Source organism: Piliocolobus tephrosceles, chromosome 4, assembly GCF_002776525.5.
Source record: "Piliocolobus tephrosceles isolate RC106 chromosome 4, ASM277652v3, whole genome shotgun sequence".
Lineage (NCBI taxonomy): Eukaryota > Metazoa > Chordata > Mammalia > Primates > Cercopithecidae > Piliocolobus > Piliocolobus tephrosceles.
The window spans coordinates 74,996,555-75,010,346 of NC_045437.1; the positions used below are offsets into that span (position 1 = coordinate 74,996,555).

The following is a 13,792-nucleotide window of genomic DNA, read 5'->3' on the forward strand; positions in this document are numbered from 1 at the left end:
AGGAGGTCAAGGCTGCAGTGAGCCAAGATCACACCACTGCACTCCAGCCTGGCTGACAGAGCGAGACTCTGTCTCAAAAAGAAAAAAAAGTTAGACGAAATGATCTTGTTATACTTTTCCTCATATTCCTAATACATTGAATATTTTTATTCATCCACAGGTTTTTTAAGAAGTTTAAATATCTAGGTAATATACTCATAGTGAAGCAGAGTTGGCCCTCCACATCCAAGCCTTCCACAGATTCAACCAAGAGCAGATCAAAAGTATTCAGAAAACATTTTTCAAAAAAAGCAATAAAACATGACATACATCTAAAAATATAGGCTGGGTGTGGTGGCTCATACCCGTAATCCCAGCACTTTGGGAGGCTGAGGCGGGCAGATCTCCTGAGGTTGGGAGTTTGAGACCAGCCTGACCAACATGGAGAAACCCTGTCTCTACTAAAAATACAAAATTAGCTGGGAGTGGTGGCTCACAACTGTAATCCCAGCACTTTGGGAGGCTGAGGTGGGAGAGTCACTTGAGCCCAGGAATTTGAGACCAGCCCAGCCAACAAAGTGAAACCTTGTCCCTACCAAAAAATAAAAAAGTAAAAAAATAGCCAGGCATGGTGATGTGCACCTGTGGTCCCAACTATTCAGTAGGCTGAGATGGGAGGATCGCTTGAGCCCAGGAGTAGGAGGATTCAGAGAGCTATGATCATGCCACTGCATTCCAGCCTGGGTGACAGAATGAGACCCTATCTCAAATAAATAAATAAATAAATAAATAAATAAATAAATAAATAAATAAATAAATAAAATAAAATAAAATAAAAAACATAAGATGAATTTCCTAATTGAAAGGCAATAAAACTGGGTATTCATATCGTACTCACTGGTTTACAAATTTTTAAAATTATTTCTTGCCTAGATTTATGCTGAAAGGCTTTCTCAACCATGAGACTCCTCAGTCAGGAAAACATTTTCCTAAAATTCGATCAGTTTTTTGAGAATACATGGACACAGAAAGGGGAACAACATACACTGGGGCCTTTTGGAGGATGGAGGGCGGGAAGAGGGAGAGGATCAGGAAAAATAGCTAAATAACTAATAGATACTAGGCTTAATACCTCAGTGATTGAAATAATCTGTACAACAAACTCCCATGACGCAAGTTTACCTGTGTAACGAACCTGCACTGGCACCACTGACCTTAAAATAAAAGTAAAAAAAAAAATCTAGTTTTTGTAGTTTATCTTTAATCAATCTGGGATTTATTTTAGGCATTGTGTGGGCTAGAGATTACAGTAGGCTGAATAATAGCTCCCAAATATGTCCAAATTCTAATCCCTGAAAAATGTGAATGTTACTTTATGTGGCAAAAGTGACTTTACAGATACAATTCAGTTACGGGTGCTGAGATGGGGAGATTATCCTGGGTTAACTGGGTGGGCCTTAAATGTCATCACAAGTGTCCTTAAAAGAGGAAAGCAGAAGGAGATTTGACAAAGCTACTCGGGAGGCTGAGGCAGACGAATCACTTGAACCCAGGAGGCAGAGGTTGCAGTGAGCCAAGATCGGCCATTGCACTCCAGCCTGGGCAACAAGAGCAAAACTCCATCTCAAAAAATAAAATAAAATAATAATAATAATAATAATATAGTATAACAATTACTTACATATCATTTACATTGTATTAGGAATGATCAGTAATCTAGAGATGATTTAACAGGAGGGTGCGTGTACATTATATGCAGATACGACACAAATTTTTTTTTTTTTCAGACAGCATCTCTGTCTCCCAGGCTGGAGTGCAGTGGCGTGTTCTCAGCTCACTGCAACTTCCCGTTGTTTTCTAAGAATTTTATTTTTAAATGAGGACCAGGACTAATAATTTTTAGAACCTCTGAGTCTCAGAAAGGTTAAGAGCTGGCCTGCCTTTATACATCTAACTAGTGATAAAACCTCTCAGAATATTGCTCCAGCTAGATATAAACTTCCTCCTTCTATGTTAAAAAAAAAATCTACAGACTTGTCCTTAATGTGGAAATTACAAGATCAGCCTCCTAACAGGGCCTAAAACTATTCTCTAAATGTCAGGGCTCTGCAATTATACTTATATGCAGACAGGAATCTGAATATTTTATTAAGTTAGTCAACAAATACATAAGGAATTTGCCCTGAACATGGCAGAAGCCAGAGGCCATGCAGGTCTACAAACTGAGGAAAACCCAGGCCTCGTCCTCAAAGAGATTATAATAATAGAAGACTATAAAAGAGGAGATATTCCTGGCCATGAAAATGTACAATACTACAACCCAAGGCAGAATCGGTGAAAATGTTTCATGGCAATGAATTTTTCAAAGATTCAGTTTTCATTTTTTATGAATTATATTACATTTCAAAAATCATTCGCTCACATCTCACTGCTGTAGTTCAATTATTTTACTACGTGTGAGACACTGTTCTAAGTGCATGGTATGTAGCAACTCATTTGCGCCTCAAAACAATCCTGCGGGGTAGTTGCCATTAGCATCCTCATTTCACAGATTAAAAAACTAAGGAACTGAGCTTGAAAAATTTGTCCAAGTTTACACAGCTAATAATTAGCAGAGCTGGTCTTTGAATCTACAGAGTCAGTCTCCAGAGTCCAAACTTCTAATTATTCTGCTATAGTGCCTATATATCTTGGAAGTTGTACCATATCAACATATAAAAACTTATTTGTTTTTACAGCTGCAAAGTATTCCATTGTATGGCAATATTATAATTCATTAAAATATCTCCTAATGACAAATATTTTATTTGCTTCTTTTCTCTTCTTTCTTTTTCTTTTTCTTTTTCTTTTTTTTTTTTTTTTTTTTTGAGACAGTGTCTTGCTGTGCTGCCCAGCCTGGAGTGCAGTGGAATGATCATGGCTCATTACAGCCTTGACTTTCCAGGCTCAAGCAATCCTCCCACCTCTGCATCCCCAGTAGCCGGGATGCACACCACTGCATCCAGCTAAGTTTTGTATTTTTCATAGAGACAGGGTTTCCGTCTTAAAAAAAAAAAAAAGAAATCGCATCTTTTGGGACAAGATGAAGTTCTTGCAAGTCTTGAAGCATGGACTACAACAGGTTATGGCCACAGTAGCCTCTGCAGCTCTCTACAGATTTTATTTATTTATTTATTTATTGAAATGGAGTCTTGCTCTGTTGCCCAGGCTGGAGTGCAGTGACAGATCTTGGCTCACCGCAACCTCCACCTCCCGGGTTCAAGTTATTCTCCTGCCTCAGCCTCCTGAGTAGCTGGGACTACAGGCACGTGCCACCATGTCTGGCTAATTTTTGTGTTTTTAGTGGAGATGGGGTTTCACCATGTTGGCCAGGCTGGTCTCAAACTCCTGACTTTGTGATCCGCCCACCTCGGTCTCCCAAAGTGCTGGGATTATAGGCGTGAACCACCCTGCCCAGCCTCTCTACAGATTTTCTTTGGGGAAAAAGTGAAAGTTGGTATGTTATATGAAAGGAAAATAAATCTTGGGGCCCCAAAATCACTAAGCCAAGTGAAAAGTCAAGCTGGGAACTGCTTGGGCAAACCTGCCTCCCATTCTATTCAACATCATCCCTCTGCTCATTGAGATAAATGCACATTTGATTGCCTTCTTTGGAGAGGCCAATCAGCAACCATTTGTCTCTTATCTACCTGTGACCTGGAAGCCCCCTCACCACTTCTGAGATGTCCTGTCTTTCCAGACCAAACCAATGTTCGTCTTAGATGTACTGATTGATGTCTCATGTCTCCCTAAAATGTATAAAAGCAAGCTGTGCTTGGACCCCCGTGGGCATATGTCATCAGGACCTCCTGAGGCTGTGTCACGGGTGCGCATCCTTAACTTTGGCAAGATAAGCTTCCTAAATTGACTGAGACCTATCTTAGATTTTGGGGGCTCACAGTAGGGAAAGACAAATAGGGAAACAAATATTATGAAGGCAACAAGCAGTTTTTGTATATACCACTGAAATAAGTGGCAAAAATCCACATTATGGGATGTAGATGGAGACACGGAGCCCCTCAAATGGTATCATTGGCTTCATTCACAGATGACCCTCCAGCAGCAGAACTACCTACTGTTTGTAAATTCACCTGGACAAATCATAAATGCAATATGAGTGACACTAATGAACAATATGTACCTCATTCCACCACTAAAAGAAGATTCAAGAGTGGGTCCCACCTTCAACACTGTGTGAGACAATGAAAAACAGCTTAAATATGCAAAATGTGGGACTTTTCACGTAATTTCACTTTTACTATTTAACATTCATTTGATTAATATTGTCTGACTAAATCATGTAAAAGGGAGTAACATTTGAGCTAGGCCTTAAAATATGGAGAAGTAAATTTATACAGGTAAATGAGGTAGATAGATTTCATAGTAATAAAACAACCTGAGGCATATTTCACAGACATTAGGATACTAGAGTGATCCTGTATTTTAAGTGCATGTACAGATCTAAAGGCTCAAAATTGAACAATGTTGTTTTTGAGGTTAATAGTTAAAAGAAATAATAAAGCAGGTCCTACAAGAGTTAGAAATAAATCTTCATGCTACCATAAAACATTTCCTAAACCACTGACATAGCACACTAATGTATTCAAATGTGCCCATGCAGCTGGAGCAGATACTGCCACAACCGTTGGTATAATCACAGATGGAAGGATTATAATGGAAGTATAAAAGCAAAAGGGGATAAAGCAAAACTGAATGGCCTTAAATTAGGTGGTAAATCATTCCATTTTCAATCTTGTAGTTCCGAATTCAAACCAAAGGCCCGTTTGAGAAAACTGATGGGAAATTTAGTAGACGTCATTCAGAAGGCACTGAAAAAGAACACTGCTTTTATAATGGAAAAATATTTCAAATCACCTTAAAGTTCAATGGTAGCAGAACACTTAAGGAAATCATAGCACTACAACTTGAGGAAACGAGTCATTGAATATCGTAAACAGATGACATGGACATCTGGTATTTTTGTCTACCTAGCATCGCTGCTTTCCTTTCCAGTGACAGCATTCCTTTGTCTATTGTGGAACTGTGTCTCCTTTACCCTAACCATTTAATTTCTAGGGTACTTTCCTCTGTCAAAGGTGTAGGCAAGTGACCTAGGCCTGACCACTCTTAATAATCTGTCTCCACAGCCACAGTGATTAGGCAGTGATTAGGCTGTTAGTCACATGACTCAAGTTGGGTCAATCAGAGCGTTTTCCTGGGAAACTGCTAGAAGAAAGCCTCTCTTTGATTTGGGTTGGTAAACTGTGGATCATAAGATTGAAACTCCCTGCAGCTATATCCTCAGTTTGTCTGCAGTTCATGAAAATGAAGCCAACATAGCAGAAAGCAGATCTGAGACAAGGAGAGAAAATCCTGCTGGCATCATTTGACTTCCTAGACCTATTCATCTCAGAGCAGTACAACAACCCTTGTCTTTAGTGTTAAGAAAGTTAATACATCCCTTCTCCCACACCCTTTCACCCTTTTTTTTTTTTTTTCATTTATTTTTTGTTAAGTTAGGGTTTGAGGCATCCTTTTTATGTAATCCCTGCACTTTGGGAGGCCAAGGTAGGTGGATCACCTGAGGTCAAGAGTTTGAGACCAGCCTAGCCAACATGGTGAAACCCCATCTCCACTAGAAATACAAAAATTAGCCACGTATGGTGGCACGCACCTGTAGTCCCAGCTACTTGGGAGGCTGAGGCAGGAGAATTGCTTCAACCTGGGAGGTGGAGGTTGCAGTGACTGGTGATCATGCCACTGCACTCTAGCCTGGGTGACCGAATGAGATTCCATCTCAAAAGGAAAAAAAGAAAAGAAAAGAAATTGTATCTAGGCTATTGCTACAACTACATAAAATTTTGTTGCTTTTTTGTTTGTTTTTTTTTTTTCTTGGGTTTTGGGTTTTTTTTTTTTTTTTTTTTTTTTTCCTTAAATAGCATAGGTTCACAACTCAGGATAACTTTACTTTGGCCCCAGGTCAGGTCTCCCAAAGAGTTTCCCAGCAGTCAAGTCACAGAGTCTCCTGCTGAGTCACCACGAAGCAGACCTTGACCTTGAGAGGCCTTGTTATCACCCCAACCCTTGACTTCTTCTGGTACCACCATCTCCTGTCACCTGAGCTACATAAAATTTTGAATTCATATTGACTACTTGCATCTAATGGCTAGGATGCGGTGATGCTGCTAAATACCTTACAATGTACAGAAGAGCCCCCAAGAAAAAGAATTATCTAGCCCAACCTTCTATAATGCCACTATGGACAAATCTTGGCAGAAGGGTAACAGGGTGATTTGTTTTCCTTAAAAAAGGTCTGTTGTTGGCTGGGCATGGTCGTGCACACCTGTAGTCCTACCTGCTCAGGACTAGGCATGAGGATTGCTTGAGCCCAGGAATTCCAGGCTGTAGTGAGCTGTGATTGCACCACTGCACTTCAGCCTGGGCAACAGAGTAAGACCATGTTTTGAATTATCAAAAAAAAAAAAAAAAAATCTGTAGTCTGCTCATTTGCTTATTAGAAGGAAAGGAGGGAAGGAGGGGAAGGAGGAAATGGAAGAGAAATGAAATAAAAGGATAGAAGGCTATGGGAGAGAAGATGATGAAAGAATCAGACATAAAGATAATTGAAAGTGAAGATACCTTATTTCTACTGCCATCTCTACAACTGACTGCCAGCGTGACCTTGACAAGCCACAGATTCTTTGGGAGTCAGTTTCCTCCCTGGTAATATAGGGAATGGAGTTAGCCTGCTTCTGAGGTTCTTTCAGTTCAAAACTTCTATGACATTGTCTTGGATAGTCAAGCAGACTTAGGAAAAAATTAAGTTTTAATTCTGTATGTGCTCATAGCTATCTTTATTCTTTTTAACATGGAGACTGGGTCTCGCTGTGTTGCCCAGGCTAGTCTTGAACTCCTCAGCTCAAACAATCCTCCCTTCTTGGCCTCCCAGAGTGCTGGGATTACAGGCATGCGCCACCACAACCGGTCCTCATGACTGGTTTTAAGTCGTGGCATTCTGTGCTGTCATGGACACAGTATAGGATATCTGTTTTTTATCAACATTTTTGGCATAAGTTACAGTGCCAGTTTAAAAACTTCAGGTCCCATTGTTAGACTTTTTTGGGGCATAGACAACAGAAAAAAGTAACATTGTCCACTTTTCAGTGCTCTTCTCTCAAACTTTCAATTCTTTTTTAATTAAGAAAGAATACACAGATATGAACTCTCTTAAAAATTATCTGTTATGGGTATAAATGGGCAGGGGAACTGGCTTGGAATAAAGCAAATTAAAGAGACATCAAAAAAACTAACTCTCCAGTCTAGCGCCTAAGAAGCTTAGAAGATGCTACTCTGTCCTAACAGGTAAAAGGCTGAACAAACTGAAAAAAATCAACATTTTTTTTTAGATCTATTTCAGAGGTGAAGTCAAAGGGCTAAGTGCTGCCCCCAAAACTGAAGAAACAGACAGGTAAATGCAGAGAATCACAACTTAGCAGAGCAGAAACCACCCCAGGAACTAGTGCTGGGGTAGGAGAAGGGGAACTGTAATTCACAAACTGCTGGAAACTAGGTATAGACAAATGTGAGTTTAAGTCTCCAGGGTGACCCAGTCTTGGGGGCCCCCACACTTTGGGAAGCTTTACTTCCAGGTGCCTGACCTGGTTCTTACAGTGAATTTTGGAGAAAAACCCCTTCGTGCTTCCTGCAGGGGGAGGAGGCAAGGAACGATTTTGAAACAAACCAGATCACTCTGTTCTGAACAAGGTCTGCTCTCAGGAGGAACTATTTTTCAGAGTCTGCCCAGCTGGTGTTTTATCAAAACCTAACCTACTTGAGAAAAGGAGAATTTGTTAACTCCAGCCTACTGTATCCATCCTGTCCCGCCTAAGGGGAAAAAAACCTGAAGCAGCACAGGGACAGCTCACAGACCAGAGGCGTAGACTCCCAAAAGACGGAGACCTAATCATAGGGTGATAGACATTTCCTGTCCCCCACATTTCACCACTCCATTATCAGGGCAGTTTCTTGTATCTGGTACAGCATGTTCACCTTTCAACAAAAATTTATAAAAAACACTGAAAGGAGAAAAAAAAAAACCCCACAATTTGAAAAGACTAAAACATCAAAACCAGAGTCTGATATGGCAGGAAAGTTAGAATTACTAAGCCAGGAATTTTTACGAACTATGATTAGTAAGCTAAGGATTTTAAAGGGAAAACATGCAAGAGCAGGTGGATGATGTGAGCAGAATGATGGAAATTCTAAGATACAATCATGGACAATGCTAGAGATCAAAATACTGTAACGGAAATGAAGAATGCCTTTGATGGACTTCTTAGCAGACTGGATGTGGCTGAGGGAGGAATCTCTGAGCTTGAGGATATGACAATGGAAACCTCCCAAACTGAAAAGCAAAGATGGAAAAGACTGGAAGAAAAAAAAAAACAGAAGAGAGTATCTAAGAAACGTGGGACAGCTATTGTATGTGTAACATACAATAATGGGAATACTAGAAGGAAAAGAAATAGAAGGAAGAGGAGCAATATTTTATGCAATAATAAGTGAGAATTTTCCCCAAATTAATGTCAGACACCAAACAACAGATCCAGAAAGCTCAGAGAACACTGAGCAGGATAAATGCCCAAAAATGACAGTTAGGCACATCATATTCAAATGCCAGAAAACTAAAGATAAAAGAAAAATCCTGAAGGAAGCCAGAGGAAAACAAACTTTACCTATAGAGGAGCCAAGATAACATCTGACGTCTCAGAAACTGTGTAAGCAAGAAGACAGCAGAGTAAAATAGTTACAATGATGACAGAAAAAAACCACCGGCGCTGGGCGCGGTGGCTCACGCCTGTAATCCCAGCACTTTGGTAGGCTTAGGCGGGCAGATCACAAGTTCAGCCGATCAAGACCATCCTGGCTAACCCGGTGAAACCCCGTCTCTACTAAAAATACAAAAATAATTAGCCAGGCATGGTGGTGGGCGCCTGTAGTCTCAGCTATTCGGGAGGCTGCGGCAGGAGAATGGCGTGAACCCAGGAGGCGGAGCTTGCAGTGAGCTGTGATCATGCCACTGCACCCTAGTCTGGGCGACAGAGCGAGACTACATCCCCCCCTCCCGCCAAAAAAAAAAAAGAAAGAAAGAAAGAAAACACCGGCCTAGAACTCTGCACCCTGTGAAATCATCTTTCAAAAGTAAGGAAAAATAAAAACTCTTTCATGTAAAAAATTGAGCACATTTTTTGCCAGTAGATCTGCCTTGCAAGAAATGTAAAAAGAAGTTTTTCAGAGAGAAGGAAAATAATATAGGTCAGAGACATGTATCTACATGAAGAAAAAGAAGAGCATCAGAGAAGGAATAAGTAAAGGTAAAATAAAAACTTTTATTTTTCTCATTTTTAATTAGTCTGACAGTAGACAGTTTGTTCAAAATAGTAATAGCAACAGCAACAATGTATTTAAACAGTTTGTTCAAAATAGTAATAGCAACAATGTGCTTATGTGTAAATGAAAGGAATGACAGCAATGATACAAGGAATGGGAGGAAGGAATTAGGAATGTTTTGTAATTATAAGATACTTGCACTCTTCACAGAGCAGTATAGCATTACAAGGATACCAGGGGGATATTGTGTGTTTGGCTCCAGACCGCTACAATAAAGCAAATATTGCAATAAATTGAATTATGTGAATTTTTTGTCTCCCAGTGCATATAAAACCTATATTTACCCTATACTGTAGTTCATTAAGTGTGCAGTTACATTATGTCATAAAAAATGTGTACCACCTGGGTGCAGTGGCTCACACCTGTAATCCCAGCACTCTGGGAGGCTGAGGCAGGTGGATCACCTGAGATCAGGAGTTCAAGACCAGCCTGGCCAACATGGTGAAACCCTATCTCTACTAAAAACACAAAAAAGTAGCCAGGCATAGTGGCGGGCACCTGTAATCGCAGCTACTCAGGAGGCTGAGGCAGGAGAATCACTTGAACCTGGGAGGTGGAGATTGTAATAAGTGGAGATTGCCCCATTGCACTCCAGCCTGAACAACAAGAGCCAAACTCCACTGCAAAAAAAAAAAAAAAAAAAAAAGTCTGGGCATGGTGGCTCACACCTGTAATCCCAGCACCTTGTGGGAGGCTGAGGCAAGCAGATCACCTGTGGTAGGGAGTTCGAGACCAGCCTGATCAACATGGAGAAACCCTGTCTCTACTAAAAATACCAAAATTAGCCAGGCGTGGTGGCACGTGCCTGTAATCCCAGCTACTTGGGAGGCTGAGGCAGGAGAATCACTTGAACCTGGGAGGCGGAGGTTGCGGTGAGTCGAGATTGCACCACTGCACTCCAGCCTAGGCAACAAAAGCGAAACTCTGTCTCAAAAGAAAAAGAAAAAAGAAAAAAAACCTACCTTAAGTTAAAAACACATTAATGCTAGAAAATGCTAATGATCATCAGATCCTTCAGCAAATTATAATCTTTTTTCTGGTAGAGGGTCTTGCCTCATTGTTGATGACTGCTGACTGATCAGGGTAGTGGTTGCTGAAGGTTGGGGTAGCTGTGGCAATTTCTTAAAATAAGACAACAGTGAAGTTTGCTGCATCAATGGACTCTTTCTTTGATGGAAGACTTATCTGTAGCATGCAATACTATTTGATAGCATTTGACCTACAGTAGAATTTCTTTCAAAATTGGAGCCAATCCTCTCAAACCATATCACTGCTTTATTGACTAAGTTTCTGTATTACTCCATATCAGTTGTTGTCATTTCAACAATGTTCACAACATCTTCCCCAGGAGAAGATTCCTTATCAAGAAACCACTTGCTTTGTTCATCCATAAGAAGCAACTCCTCATCTCTTCAAGTTTGATCGTGAGATTGCAGCAATTCAGTCCCATCTTCAGGTTCCACTTCTAGTTCTCTTGCTATTTCCACTACATCTGCAGTTACTTTTTCCACAGAACTCTTGAACCCCTTCAAGTCATCTGTGAAGGGATTAGCATCAACTTCTTTCAAACTCCTGTGAATGTTCATATTTTGATATCCTCTCGTGAATTATGAATTTTCTTAATGGCGTCATCTAGAATAGTGAATGTTTTCCAGAAGATTTTCAATTAATTTTTCCAGATCCATCAGAGGAATCACTATCTATGGTAGCCATAGCCTTATGAAATTTATTTTTTAAATACTAATACTTGAAAGTTGCAATGACTCCTTGATCTGTGAGTTGCAAAGGGATGTTATGTTAGCATGCTTGAAAACAATATTAATATCCTTGTACATCTCCATCAGTACTCTTGGGTGGCTGGGTGCATTGTCATTGAGCAGTAATAATTTGAAAGGAATCCATTTTTTTTTTTTTTTTGAGCTGTAGGTCTCAACAGTGGGCTTAAAATATTCAGCATACCATGCTATAAACAGATGTGCTGTCAGCCAAGCTTTGTAGTTCCATTTCTAGAGCACAGCAAGAGTAGACTTAACATAATTCTTAAGGGCCCTAGGATTTTTGAAGTGGTACATGAACATTGGCTTCAACTTAAAATCACCATCTGCATTAGCCTCTAGCAAGAGAATCAATCTGTCCTTTGAAGTTTTTGTTTGTTTGTTTGCTCGTTTGTTTTATGGAATGCTTCACTAATTTGCATGTCATCCTTGTGCAAGGGCCACGCTAATCTTCTCTGTATCATCCCAGTTTTTTTAGTATATGTGCTGCCAAAGTGAAGTTTCGAAGCCAGCACTGTCTTTTTCTCTGTAGCTGTAAAGGTCCTAGATAACATCTTCTTCCGATATAACGTTTTTTCCCCCCTCTGAAAATCTGTTGTAATGATAGCCACCTTTCATCAATTATCTTAAGTAGATCTTCTGGACAACTTGCTGCAGCTTCTGCATCAGCACTTGCTGCTTCCCCTTACACTTTTATATTCTGGAGATGGCTTCTTTTCTTAGACCTAATGAATCAGCCTCTGCTAGCTTCCAACTTTTCTTCTGCAGCTTTCTTCCCTATCTCAGCCTTCACGGACTTGAACAGTTAGGGCCTTTGCTTGGATTAGGCTTTGGATAAGGGAATATGTGGCTGGTTTGATCTTCTACCCAGACCAGTAAAACTCACTCTATATCAGCAATAAAGTTGTTTTACTTTCTTAGCATTGTGCATTCACTGGAGTACACTTTTAATTTCCTCCAAGAACTCTTCCTTTGCATTCAGAACTTGGCTAACTGTTTGCCACAAGACATCTAGCTTTTGGTCTATACAGACTTTCAAAACGCCTTCCTCACTAACCATAATTATTTCTGGCATTTGATTTAAAGTGAGAGGCTGGGTGCAGTGGTTCACGCCTGTAATCCCAGTACTTTGGGAGGCTGAGGTGGGCAGATCACCTAAGGTCAGGAATTCGAGACTGGCCTGGCCAACATGGTGAAACCCCATCTCTACTGAAAATACAAAAATTAGCCAACGTGGTCACACGTGTCTGTAGTCCCAGCTACCTGGGAGGCTGAGGCAGGATAATCTCTGGAACCTGGGAGGCAGAGGTTGCAGTGAACTGAGATCACACCACTGCACTACAGCCTGGGTGACAGAGCAAGACTCCATCTCAAAAAAAAAAAAAAAAAATCTATATATCTATAGATATAGATGTATATTTAACATATTGTGAAAATTACCAAAACGTGACACAGAGACACAAAGTGAGCAAATGCTGTTGGAAAAATGGTACCAATAAATTTACCTGATGCAGGGTTGCCACAAACCTCCAATTTGTAAAAAGCACAGTATTCACAGAGTGCAATTAAGCAAGGTATGCCTGTATTCGAAAGTGGACTTGAATTCATTGTAAATGTATATTGCAAATTCTAGGGCAACCACTTTAAAGATTATAAGAAGAAGCATAAGTGACCAGGTGCACTGAATCACACCTGTAATCCTGACACTTTGAGAAGTGGAGGGAGGAGGACTGCTTGAGCCCAGGAGTTCAAAACCAGTCTGGGCAACATAGCGAGACCCAGTCTCTACAAAAAAATTAAAAATTAGCCAGGCACAATGGTGTGCACCTATAGTCTAAGCCATTCTGGAGGCTGGAGCAGGAGAATTACTTGAGCCCAGGAGTTTGAGGCTGCAGTGAGTCGTGATCATACCACGGCACTCCAGCCTGGGCTACAGAGTGAGACTCCACCTTAAAAAAAAAAAAAAATGAAGTGGCATAATTGATATACTAAGAAAGAAGGCTAAATGGAATAATATGTTATAATATCATTCTGTAATATATGATATATAATATATCATATATATATCATTATATAACTATATCATAATAAAATGCTCCATTAATACCTCAAAAGTCAGAAGAAGTATGGAAGACAAAAACCATGGACTTTAGGTGGTAATGTGTCGATGTAGATTCATCAGTTGTAAGAAATGTACCACTTTGGTGCCGGATATCCATGGTAGGGGAGGTTGTTGTCTGTGGCGACAGGGAGCATATGTGAACTCTCTATACTTTCTGCTCAGTTTTGCTATGAACCTAAAAGTGCTCTAAAAATAAAGGTTATTAAATTAAGAAAACATCAGTGAGTAGAACTTATATGTGCTCATGTGAAAAGAGGATATTTATGTGTTTATATGAAAATACCTTGTATTATAGAATGTTTCCATCCATCTAAAAATATGTAGTGTATATTTGTAGAAAATTTCTAAGACCATACCTGTGAAATGATTCACAGTATTTGTATGATGGGGTCAGAGATAGAATATAGTCTAAGTTCCATGAGATAAC

At 40.0% G+C, this 13,792-nt stretch overlaps 1 non-coding gene across 1 annotated transcript; it reads right to left on the minus strand.

The window, feature by feature from the left end:
* Positions 1 to 11,635: 11,635 nt before the first annotated feature.
* LOC111544527 lies at positions 11,636 to 11,737 on the minus strand. Its single transcript, XR_002732191.1, has one exon. It is a non-coding gene; the product is annotated as a U6 spliceosomal RNA (small nuclear RNA).
* Positions 11,738 to 13,792: the final 2,055 nt, after the last annotated feature.